We start from the raw sequence: 13,421 nt of genomic DNA, 5'->3' as shown, positions 1-13,421 counted from the left end.
TTGTCCAAAGTCCTAATTTATTATTAATAAATTAGTTAAATAATTTGTTTTTCATTGCAAAATAAAAAAATTGAGATTTAAAATAAAATTTGCAATTATATTTTGATATAAAACATGTTTTTTGATATTATCTAATATTTTAGACGATTAATAATATTATATTAATATATAAATATATAATAAGATTTATTAATTTATTGATCCATGGTTTAGAAACAATCGATCCAATGAGCTGGTGATCCTGGAATTAGTATGGTTCAATGTCCAAGTCGGGTTTAAAAATATTGATAGCATGGATAATTTTTTTTTACTATTTTGTTTATTTCTTAGTATTTTACTTTCTTATAATTATTAATTATTATATATATATATTTCTTAGTTTAGCAATCTTTTGCATGATATGGTACAATGTTTGATTATGAGATTTCTAGGTTTGTTACTTTAAGTGAGGAGAAAAACTTCTATTGTTATGGCTTGTAAACGAAAAAACCAGAACATTAAAATCCCATTGTAATATATTTAGAATTGTTGAAAATGTTTTTTTAATTGATGGATCATATAAACAACCAATTTTTAAGGCTTGTTTATTATTTTTAGTTTAGAAGTGTTTATTGGTGTCATATAATTGGCGTCATATGAACAACCAACTTTTTCATGTTCTTTTTTATTTTTAGGTTAATCTGAAAATCAAAGACTCTGTCAACGATTTATTTTTTTATTTTGTGGTTATCTGGTGCTGATTAATTAATAAAGAGTTCAGGCTACACAGGGAATGATGATCCCATACAATCACTTAAAACATAGATGAGTTTTAAATCAAGGTGATATTACCCTTACCCAAACACAGAACTCTTTTCACCAAAATGGAAATTCAATGTCATAAATGGTTTCATTCGACCCTGATTATAAACAAAGTGGTATATTTCCAATTTCCTCTAAGTTTGGTGTATTTGCTATAAGAATATTGAAAATAATGTGACTACAGGGATGATAAACAAAGCTTTAGTATGTCTGTGGGAGTTGAGTAGACCTTCGTAAGTCATTCCTTACTACATCATGGCAATCACTCGCTCTTGATATAATCTGCTTGAAAAAGTATCTTGCCTATCAGAAAAAAAGATGAGCACAAAAGTGTGAGACTAAAGTAAGAAAGTTACAAATGATCAAAAAATTAGATCACATACCTCAATTGTTTCCTATGCTAGCTACTACAGATACAATATATGCGTAAATTCCTATTCTTTTTCGCTAAACTACATTAGACAATATATAACTCAGCTCTAATATTAGTGCTATATATGAACAATATATAAAGTCTCATCTCTAAATGTCCCCTGAAAACAGTAGAAACTCAATCCTACGTTCGTAACAATAAAACAATCATACATGTAATGGTCTAAGAGTTTCAGTTTAAAAGTGACCTCAGGAATAGAACAAACACCCTGTGTATAGTTACTGTTTGTAACCTCATAAAAGTTCATAGAGTGATCTCACAACTTCTAAGAAAACTTTCATAAGCTTTGAATCCTCACAGAATTGCATTTGGGCTTTGTACATGTTCAGAAGTGGAGTCCATGTTTCACCTGTCTCTGTTTGATCGTCAGTGTCCGTTCTTTGTTGCAGGAACTGGCGAGTGTGCATTCCCTTCCGAACCATCCATCCACCTGATTCACCAATAGAATCAGTTGAAACTCCTAGACCAACACTCATAGCCCTGTGAAAATCACAAATGATCAATACAACTTTCTCAGTGGAAATTTGAACCAAGAACCTTACATCTTCTTTATATCCCTTTAATTCATCATTGCTTGATAGGGCTTCAGAAGCTATCCTCCTTGGAAAGTATTGACCTTATTTTCATATAACAAATCTGCTATAACACGAAATTAAGAATCTCCTAACAGGATTGAAGCAATACAATAACAGAAAGTACACATAACTTATATAGAAAATATTTTACCTTAAATCATTGCCTCCTTGGATCTTCTCAATTTAAACCTGCACACAACAATAAGCAACAATTTCTTGTAATCATAATTTTTTTTCTTAATAATGCTTTAAAAGAAAAAGTGAAGAGAGATTACATTCAAGACAGCACCAGAGTTGGAAAACTTGAGAAGAAGGACGACAGTTTCTGGCTCTGCGTATGTAAGAAAATCTGCAAAATCAATGGAAGGCTTTTCTAGACCATTTCGAAGAACTTTAAAACAAATTTTAGAAGATAAAAAACTCATTGTAGCATTTCCGAATTAACGTCCTTTGATGGATTTTATGCTCGATGTTAAAATCATCCCTTGAAAAACCATGATTATTCACCACAGTGAGCACCTGAATTCAACGTAAGTTAAGAACCATAGGGAGAACCATAGTGAAAATATAAGATTTGAGCATGAGACATAACCTGGACCCCAGTCCATAAAATCAACTCGCTATTCCATGTGTCTATGCATCCCCATTAACTGAAACCTGTACGGAGAAGAAGGCAAATCATTAGACAAACCATGTTGATTGCTAATGATAAGTGTGATAGTCTTCCCCGTGAAAGAAACTGGGATACATACCTTGAAGCAAAATCTTTGTTTGAGATTGAAGTGACGTTTGAGAATCTCATTTGCATTGTCTTTAAAAGATTTACGCAACGAAGAACCTTATTTAGAAACTGTTACAAAGAGCCATTCATTACTGCAGAAGACAAAGATGTGTTTTAGAGTGCACCCGATGAGAATCTCCATAGAAAATTACAGCTTTAAAATAGAGAAATATTTGTTCTCCATTTTTTGATAAAAAAATGAGTTTTTGTGTTTTACCTTTCTCAGTGAAATTGAGAGAAGATTCTCTCAGGGTCGACTCCAGCGTTGGCATCACTAACAGTGCTCTGACTCTTGTGCTTCTTCTGCTGGCGTGGTTGGTCGGCGGTGAAGCAAGCGATTTTCTCCTTGGTTTTCGAAAGCACGACTGATACAGATGGCTGACTATCTAGACCAGTTGATCTTACGTTTTCACCAGCGGAGTCATCATCACTATCGTCACTCCTTCCAAGTATTACCGGAGCATTGGCCACTATAACCATGAAGACGATGAACGGTGGCGGCAGAGGCGATTATAAGATTCATACGGGGAGATTGTCCAAGACCGAGCAGATTGTCCAAAACCGAGCTGGTCTCTCGATGTTGGAGGTTGAGGATGTGGATCCAGACCGCCAAGTCCCAAAAAAAAAAACCTTTGTCCTTTGATTTCCCGGTCTTGGCTGCCGGCAAGGTTTTCTGCGGCAAGCCTCCATCGCTGCGTTTAGATCCCATCGGAATCCATCGAGATATAATAACACTTCTTTTAGGATCACCGGATAACGTGGATTAAGAGAGGAAAAGCAAAGGGTTTCACGATTCGATCTAGCAAAACGGGATCTGGAGAAATGAAAAAGGGAAACGTCGAATTTATCGCCTCTCGGATCGCGAAAGGCGTGAAGAAGAACCAAAGCAACGGAGCTGGGCTTGTTGACGTGTCAAAAAGGGATCTCTTGATTGGATGATTTTAATGTCCTAAGTGGACACTCTCCCTGTTGATTATATATCTCTTTTAATATACTATAGATTTTCTGATAGCAACTTCAGCAATTATCATATATTTACAAGAATCTTAGGGGGTGTATTCAATATAACATTTGAAGTGATTTGATTTTTAATGGAATTTTAGATGATTTTAATAAGTCACAGAGATTTAGGTGATTTTTGTTAAACCACTCTAGAATATAACCTAAAACCATGGGATTTGAGTTTTAATTTTTTTTAACTAAGAAACTCCAGTCAAACACTCTAAAATCACCTGAAAGCTTTAAAACTCCACAACTTAAAATATATTCAATAACAGTGGATTTTAGAGTACTCTACGAAATGTTAAGTTCAATAACAGTGGATTTTAAATGAGTTTTTAAAATTCATATTTGAATAACAGTGGATTTGTCATTTTAATACAAATCACCTAAAACTCTTAGTTGAATACACCCACTAACCATTTACTATATTTTGATCCCGGGGTATAATATACTATTTACTTGTGCGATAATGTTGCTCTTACACTACCATACCACCAGGCACATATTAAATTCATATTTTCATATTTTAAATTGAGTAAGTATTTTTTTTGTAAAATTGATGTTTATAAATCATCAGATCCACTTCTTTTGGAGAATTAATTAGTCCAAAATTATCAATTTAACATGTCTGAGAGTATTTCTGACCACGTTTTATTTTTCATTCTAAAATAAAATTTTGAGTAAAAATGCTCAGATAATATTTGATTTTGTACTCTATAATAGAGTAAAAATGAGTTTATTCTATATAGAATAAGTTATTTATTTTTGTTCATCACTCTATTTTTACTCAAAAATAGAATATTATTGAAATATAACTCAATTTTATTATAAAGTTATTTTATTTTAGAGTGAACCATTGGAGATTCCGACACGGTTGTATATAATTATAGAACATAGTTTATCGTTTAATGGTTTATGTTGACAAAAACAAAATGTTGCTGTTGTCGATGTCGCACCACTCAAAATTTAAATCTGACATTGTACGTGTTATTATTGAAAAAGACCCTGTTCAATTGATAATAATTGAAAATATAAATCTTTGAATGAGTCATGATAAAGAAGTAATGATGATATGAAATCAATCATTAAAACCTTCAAAGCTTTTGAAATAACAATAAACTAATAAACTAGAATTTAATACGCGAATTATATTAAAAATATAATTTAAAAATTAAAATGTTTTGATATTTTATTTTAGTGTATTTAAATATTAATATTTTGTATTTTATTTTATTTTATTTTCTTAGAAAATGCAAAATAAATATGTTAAAATATTTTATTTTTTGTATATTTAAAAAGATATTTCCACGCTTTAAAAGCGCGGATCAGAATCTAGTTATATTAAATATAAAAATGATATTAGATATTATTTATTCATTTTTAATTATTTCAATCTCTTAAAGAATTTTAAATCAAATCTTTGTAATATATTTGATTGGTTATGTGATATATATGTTTGATAAATTTTAAATATAAATTTATTTGATACTAATTTATTGATTCTAATATTTTATTGACATAAATTATTTATTTTAATATGAAAGATTATTTAAATTAATTAATGTTTTTATTAATGAAAATATAAAATAAAATAATCTATTAATTAATTGATTTCATATTAAATAAAATTATTTTATAGTATATAAATCTGCAAAAAATAGTTATATTTACTTTTAAAAATTTAATAAATTATTTGAGTGTTGCAATCAATTATTTAATTTATTAAATATTTTGAAGAAGATTAATAAAAAGTTATTAAAAAGTGGAATATAATATTTTAACATGTCCTCGAATAAAATATGTTGTGTTTATCAATATAAATATTTTTTATGCATCATGATTTTTCTTTTAAAAAACGAGTTTTAAACTTTTGGTCAATGATTCTTACATATGTATCTAGAGTGGAACTAATTTTTACAGATGTCCATATTTTTAAATTGACATTTATGTAATTCACCGAATTCACAGAAAAAGTACAAAAAAAAGAGACAAAATTTTTATTAGTAAAAAGAAACGAGAACGAAAGCACAATGTTATAGGGATAGAAAATGAAATCACTTATGCAAAGTCAATAGTAAACAAATCGAGAGAAGAAAACCTAATTTTATTTTCTCATTTTACAATCAATGTTGCCTAACTGGTTTTGGTAATTTGTGTCACCCGTAAAACTTATTTTCTTTTTGTATATATGAAGTCTTAAAAATAATTAAATGAGCTATAATACGTTAACTCTTCAACAACGATGATATATTTAATAGACCAACATTTGTATTCGTCATTTACAATCGATAAAAATGGTAGTGTCGCAAAATGTTAAAACTATTTAATGAACAAACATCAAACAAGTAATAAAAGGAGAATATACTCAAAGGAGAGGGTGTCCACCTCAGCAAATAAAATCAACGAATGAGGGAGTACTATACTGCCACGTCAATTTAATTTATCTCGCACATCATTATTTGCTGGGCTTATAACAAATCAAAGTGGCCCATTATAACACTGCCCATCTCGCGCTCATAGCAAACGACGCAACTTTTCCGCTCCACCACCATCGTTTCCGATTTCTATGAATCTCCGTTTCAGAGTTTTGATAACACATTCAATTCATTTCTTTGACTCTTATCTTCATGAGATCTTTTCCTTCACCTCCCTTTGTTTTCCATCTTATATAACCCTTTATCGATACTTAAATCAAACCACATCGTAGAACCTCTATACAAGAATATCAAGCTATGGCCATGAAAATCAAGCTATGGCTATGGATGATAAACTGTTTGCAGCTCCAAAGCTTCGGCTAGAACCGAACTCCGGCGATATCGACCACCACATCGATGGCTAATAATCCAGCGAAATCCACTCCAACTAAGAAACAAGGAGTTGGTCTCTATGACGGCTCCCTCAAGCGTGTAGCTCCATCTACAGCCCTGAATCATGCACAAAGCGGGATCCTCATAGGACTTGATCTGTTATTTATCGGCGAAAGGTATGAGCTGATATGCTAAACCCCTGAATTTCATAATTTTTTTTTGTATAATCTAACCTATTCTACACCTCAAAATGAATCTGTGATACAAGGTGCATAGCTCGAGTAAGCCGGTATAAATGTTTTCTGAAGCGTGGATCTCAGCCTCTTTTACCTCTTATCTCAAAAGATGACACTTTCAGAGTCCTTTCCGAGCTTCACGAACAAAGTTTAGCGATTTAGTTCAACAGATCAGGTTCCATTCATCCAAAAATTTTGAAACGAGTTGTGTTCTCAGAGGTGATCTCTGCTAAGGTTTAGGTTTTGTCGTCGAATACAGTTTAATTATGCACATTATTATGTGGCGATTTGATTTAAATTATTTTGCTTCTTTTTGGTTGGTTGTGTTTGCTTAATTAATTAATGTTCGTCTCTATTGGAATGCATATAAAGATCTAGAGTTACGGACGCACACGCTGAGATCAATGCAGTAAGGTTGTCCTAGAGACAAACAGAGAGAGGGAGGTTTTGAAGAGGTTTGTTGTTGTCTGATTTTTTTTGTTTTGTGTTTATGTTCGTTTAATATTTAGCAAATTCTTCTCTTTTGAAAGGTGCGAAACTTAATTCAGGGCCAAAAATACATGTGTTTGTGGAATGGACTATGCAGATGGAGTATTACTTCGATGGGTTGCTCCTCTTTTATAGCAGCTGAAATCAACACTAGAGTTGTTTAAATTTAATTCAGTATGGAAACCATCTGAGCACGACGATGACATTGAGATACTGACTCATGAAGAGAGAGAATGCTTGAGAAGAATCTGACTGAATATGTACAGCAGATTGGTTCTTGGTAACAGCCTCCAAATCTGTTCTTCGCTTCTTCTTATTCCTTTTCGAAAGGTTACCAGATTGGTTTACACAATATTCAATATGTATCTGTTTCATTATTTAGGTAGAAGAGGAGTCTTTGATGGTGTAATGAAAATTTTGCATCAGCATTGGAAGCACAAGGAGGTTGCATTTGTTTGAAGACTTCGAAGCAAACTGTGATTTAAAGGAGGAATCTCTAGGCTAAGCTCGAACTAAGGATGACAGTGGAGTGATCTCTGCAACTTATTGTTAACAAGAATTTTGTTGATTATACACTAACGTTCATATATATATTTCAGGTGGCGAGAACTACAAACATCCTTCATCAAAACTGATACCACAGAATTTTTGAGGAAAAGAACAGTGATACAAACGTCTGTTTAAAAGCTCGGTGTAAGTACAATGAATGAAAATCTCTCCTATCATTAATTTGATTGAGAGAATGCTTTTGTATACCCCGCTTGAATGGATCGTTACTCAGTTATGTTGTTGTTGCAGTCGCTGAATTTCTTTGCTTACCAGAGAAAGCACCATTGAAGATATGAAGGAGTTTGGTAAATCTTCAAGACTCTGCTTTTGAGTTATGTTGATGCAAGTGGGAGCTGTAACAAAATGACGTTCTTTGGTTGGATCACATTATTTTTCATTTACTGTGGTAGTATATGAATTACTCTAAAAGGAGTTCCCTTTTCTTCTTCTTCAGTTGCTGAGCTTCTGCTAAGTGAGTTCATTCCACAGATCTTACCATCGGAGACTTGCTGTGTTGGATTAAGTGTCGATGAACTTGCAGGGTGATAGTAGATCTGGGAGGGAAGTGGTGACGTTGGGAAAGAAGATGGTTGTAAAGCAAGTGAAAGAGACAATTGTGCAGGAGATGGGTATGAAGGTGCTGCAGATTCTATTGAATCATTTTCTTTCTGTGTGAGAGATAGAAACGCAAAAGAGAGGTTATGTATCAACAAATGTAGAAGTTTCAAAGATGTGAGAAAACTCAACTATAGGTGAAACAAGTTTTACCTGCTCAAAGACTGTATCCATGGAAGAATTTCTTGAAAAAGATAAATCTGCCAAAATATTCATTAATGTCATGTAAGATTATTATGATCTGTAGACAGATGCGTAGGCAAGTCAAGAAGCAAGTAGAGAAGTCCTATCAAGAGAAACATGATTTAACAGGTTCTGAAAAATACTATCTAAAAGTCCCAAGTAAATAACACACCATACATGTGTTCCCTCAAGCTAAAAAAATACTAAACAAGCTGAACTTATTTTACCTGAGGCCGGAGACTTCTGCATCGTCTGTGTCCGAAAGCTGTCCAAAGAGGAACCTTGAGATGATAAAAAATCAGATTTGATGTCAGACACATCGTTCCGGCTAATCCCATCAGACAACCAACTGAGAGAGGCTTCTTCACCAGCTACACGGCCTCTATTATTATTATCCCAGCGGAAACTTCAAGTAGGAGAATGCCTCCTCTCAGCAGCTGATGATGAGTTAGGCAGGAGGACCATTTTGTCACGAGGAGCAACACAACACGCGTTCCCCATTACCTTGAAGTGTGACTGGAGCTGCAACAATAGCTGCAACATCGAGGACGAGAATGACGAGGGAGTCTAGCACAACTTTATCCAAACTATTTTTGAATTCTCTGTTCTTACATTTTTTTATATATAATGAATAATAACTTGTGAAGTTAGTGTATTTCCTCCCAAGCATGTGTTGTGTTTTCGTAATTATAAAGTTAGGTTTTAAAATTTTTAATACATAAAAGACTATTACGTCTTATATTGTGATCTGCACCTATTTACATTACACTCTATTTGTGTCGTTTATTTTATTGCCGACGATGAGATGAATAAAAAAAGCAGAGCGGATCATTAACTTGGATCACATTACAACAATATTGATCTCGATGTTTAGATCTTTCTCTTCGAGTTATTAATTTACAAAAAAAAAAAATTTAGAAGAATATATTTTCTGTTTAAAAAGGTATTTGATTTTAAGATATATGAATGGTTGATTAATTGTTATAGATAAAACTTTTTATGTTACTATTGTTCAACTATAAGGTGTATAGAAAATATTTACCATAAATGTATATGCATTTTAAGTATAAAATGACAAAATAACATTTAAATATTTTTAAATACTTATAAAGTTTAAAGATAAACTTCACTATGAATAAAATACAGGCAAACTATACAATATATTATTATATTTATATAAATTTATATGCACCGGTTATTAATTTATGTTTTTATTGGGAATATATATTTACACAAAAAATTCAAGAATTTATTATTTTATTAATTTATCGAATTGTGTCATATTTTATATTGACCCAATTCAGAATTGATGGAGTTTATTAATTTTTTTACGTTTATTAATTTATCGAATATTAACTCATAGAGTTTCTACTGTAATGGGTTCAGAAAACTTCATAGATAAAGCTATTTTTATTTTTTTATTAATATATGAAGTAAAAGTATTATCAAACTTAAAATTCCAAATTTTAAACCGGATAGCATACTACAGATATTAGAATATAAAAGTTTATCTTTTTCTGTAATAATATTACGTATAAAATAGAAGAAATGTACATATTTATAAAAATAGATCAAATTTATATATTTTTAAAACACTCTTCTATTGATAAGTTCAGAAATAACCATTTGCACTTTTAATCATGCTCGAACTGCAACAATGTGAATTGAGGATTGCTACTAACCAAACAAATAAAACAAATATAAGCATTGATTAGTGTTACGAAAATTTACATACTGTTTATGTTTCAAAAAAAAAAGCTTTACAAATCCCCTAAACTCTCGTTGAAGAGGAAAAAAAAGGGTAACAAAATGGAAAAGGCTCCATATTATACCTACAAACTTATTACTCTTTGCATGTATGTATTATACTACTTCTCAAAAACATAATTCTAAATAAATAAAAATTTCCAGCGAAGATATAAGTTAACTCTATTCAACTTTCAGTTTAATTAAAAACATTATAATTTTCTCTTCTAAATATATAAACTCTTAAAATATTAAATCAAATTTATTTAAATTTATAACTCATCTTCAAAAATTTTGAAGCAAAAAAATTTAGTTAATACCAACACGAAAAACAATATTTAGTTTAAATGTGATTAAAGGAGACACATAAATACTAAAAATAATTTTTTTAAGAATAACCAAGATAACAAAGCATTAGAAGATCAAAAAACATATGATCAAATTATAAATGAAATGAAACACAAAACATCTTATATTGTTCAATATACTTCAATAAAGATGTTTCAATTAGACAATAACAATACATTTATTACATTTGAGAAAATACACTTAACAAAAAACTAAAATATAGAAAATAAATCCATCAAAACTCTAGTTAGTATTTATTAATTGCTGAACATGTGCTGGATCTATACAATTTGGTCGAATAACTTTCGACTGTCCTTACATTTTTAAAAAAATTATAACAATAATTGATACGACCTAAATCGATGGACCTAACTCTCATCCGAACTACTTGCCTAAGGACCACAAAGGACGTTAGGACACAACTAAAACTTGTTCGATATCATGTATGTGCCTGTGAGAAGTGAGAAGTCCTCCACATATTCGCATCTACAAAGTGCAAAAGATTAAAAGTTACAAAAATTAAAGAATATAGTGTCTTTATGCTAATTTTTCTTTCTCAGTGGTTGGTAAAAGATAAGAAAATTTTTAAACGTCACACTTATGAACCGGGAAACGTTAGATTCTGCCAAATATTAAAGTTTTGAGGCTTTTTAATGTGAAATAAACATTTACCGTATGCTACTGGTTGGGTTGGGTTGTTTTGTTATAAGCTAGAAATGTAAATCTTCCATTTTATGAGAAGACACTTCACAGCCAACCATTTGACACCATAAGTGTGATTATAAACAAAGCTTACTTCTATTAATCATTTGATCCTATAACCCGAAAACATATATTTTAGCTGTGTGTTTAAAAGTTAAGTAATATAAACATGGGAAAATTGACAAAATGAGATACTCTCAACTTTTATTTGTCTCAATAAGACTTTTGATCTTTAGACCACTTTTGGACATATTTTACTTTTTTGTAATAGAAAATAGTATTTTAAGTTTTAAAATTTCAAAAAATTATGAAACTATTATAAACATTAGTATGACTATTTATATGTTTAATTTTTTTTCTTAAATAGTGGAATCATATTTTTTTTAAATCCTAAATGAGGATAAAATACTCATTCGGTCATCTATTTAGTTTAGAAATCTGATACTAAGTACTATACACAAATATAATTCTTTTGGTATTAATCTGGCAAGATGTCGTTAGTGTACTTAAAGCTTGATTACAACTTATACAAATAACTCTGCGATTTACTTTATCTTATTTGTGTGTTATAACCTGTTCTAGCTATTACTTTATGTTATGCCTAGGAAATAATAAATTTCACACCCATTATGCAGTGTTCTACTCAACGTAAGACACATATTATAGTCAAATGACGAAAATATGGAAACTTCCCTATTTCAATTAATATATTTTCTAAATCTACACAAAATCTACCTTAAATCTCGCATTGTATATTTTCTCAAACTTTTTTCTCTCCCACAAAGTTCCATATTATGTTTCGTAAACATATCACATATGTTACTGTTACCTAGTGGTGTAGTTTGTTCTAAATGAGAGGTAAGTCACGGTTTCAATCCATACTCAGTATATTTTTTATGTTCTTTTATTTTTTCTTTGATGAAGGATAAAAAGATAATTTTACTTCGCCTCCTTATTCGGTCAAATCTGCATGCAACCCTAATATCTACAGCCGCCATGGTTTTTTTTTCAACAAAATTCATTGTTTTTTGAGTTATTCGTTCCGTTTTAACTTATTTTTTTCATTACTAACACATAAACATGATAGATTTGGGATTTAGCCGTCCATTTTTATCTAAATAACACCAAACAAAATTTCTCCCAATTTTTTGACTGGATCAAGTGTATAAGCATCGATGAAGAACAAGTATTTTCCAAAAATTCTAAATCACCATTGATAGAGTAAAAAGCTTTGGCGGAGAAGACAACTATATCTATATATATATAATTGGTTTTTTTACTTCTTATGACATGTGGAAGGGGGTTTGTTGACATGTGTCCTCATGTTTTTTTTTGTATTTAAATTCTTCTTCTTTTAAATTATTGCAATTTTCTCCATCAATTTCTAATTGTCTATTATCTAATCCTTCTCACATTTATTGGTCTCTAAAATTCAAGAAATAAATAAAATAATATAAATATATTTTAAATATTTAATTTATTCACACCTAAAAATAGCAAGACTTTTCATCATTTTATTATTTTTACTAATTTTTATTATTTCATTTACAAATTATATTTATTTCAGTATTAGTATCATAAGATAATCAAATTAAGAATAAGAAACTAGACAACCAACACATAAACTAAGAAAGCGGGCCAAAGGGAGAATAATAATCGAAAGGCCAAAGCCACCAAAAAGCAGGAAAATATATGCCTAAAACACCGGAATCACAACCAGTAGCTAAAAAGTAAGAAACACCTCACAAACTAAACAAGAACATACAAGACGACGTGCAACTGAAAAACCACAAAGCTCTGGATAAAAAGGACCAAAGCTCCAAGAGACTAACTCCGCACACCTATACCAAGGAAAATATGGAAAGAAAAGAAACAACTTGAGAGAGTGAGAATGGAAGACAACCACCAAAAAATCAGAGACTAAACTTGAGACCAGAAATAACCTTCCAAGCCCACATAGCATACACGAACGAAAACATTATCCAAATCTCGAGTGGCAAACATGGTGAAAGGGAGAGCCACCAGAGATAGAGATGCAAGAATAGAGAGGGAAAGGGAGACGGAGCGAAATCAGAAAACTATGGAGCCGTCCTCGAGCTATGAAAGAGAGCATAGAAGTCAGAGCACCAAAAACTAGATTTTGAAAACCAAAAC

At 31.0% G+C, this 13,421-nt stretch overlaps 2 long non-coding RNA genes across 7 annotated transcripts; both read right to left on the bottom strand.

Moving 5' to 3' along the window:
* Positions 1-833: 833 nt before the first annotated feature.
* LOC106425669 lies at positions 834-3,548 on the bottom strand. 6 transcript variants are annotated; one of them, XR_001285187.3, is made up of 8 exons: positions 2,808-3,548; positions 2,562-2,682; positions 2,402-2,466; positions 2,085-2,328; positions 1,961-1,998; positions 1,777-1,870; positions 1,533-1,714; positions 834-1,104 (listed from the first exon to the last, which is right to left on the bottom strand). It is a non-coding gene; the product is annotated as an uncharacterized LOC106425669 (long non-coding RNA). The 6 variants fall into 6 exon arrangements; XR_001285188.3 differs by having other exon boundaries at positions 1,584-1,714; positions 2,808-3,534; XR_007319062.1 differs by having other exon boundaries at positions 1,556-1,714; positions 2,808-3,528.
* A 1,810-nt stretch (positions 3,549-5,358) lies between these two features.
* On the bottom strand, positions 5,359-12,061 carry LOC125581454. The gene is made up of 3 exons (XR_007319061.1): positions 8,699-12,061; positions 8,442-8,488; positions 5,359-8,341 (listed from the first exon to the last, which is right to left on the bottom strand). It is a non-coding gene; the product is annotated as an uncharacterized LOC125581454 (long non-coding RNA).
* Positions 12,062-13,421: the final 1,360 nt, after the last annotated feature.

This window comes from Brassica napus, chromosome C2 (genome assembly GCF_020379485.1).
Source record: "Brassica napus cultivar Da-Ae chromosome C2, Da-Ae, whole genome shotgun sequence".
In the NCBI taxonomy this organism is placed as follows: domain Eukaryota; kingdom Viridiplantae; phylum Streptophyta; class Magnoliopsida; order Brassicales; family Brassicaceae; genus Brassica; species Brassica napus.
This window is presented reverse-complemented; position numbering and strand designations above follow the sequence as displayed.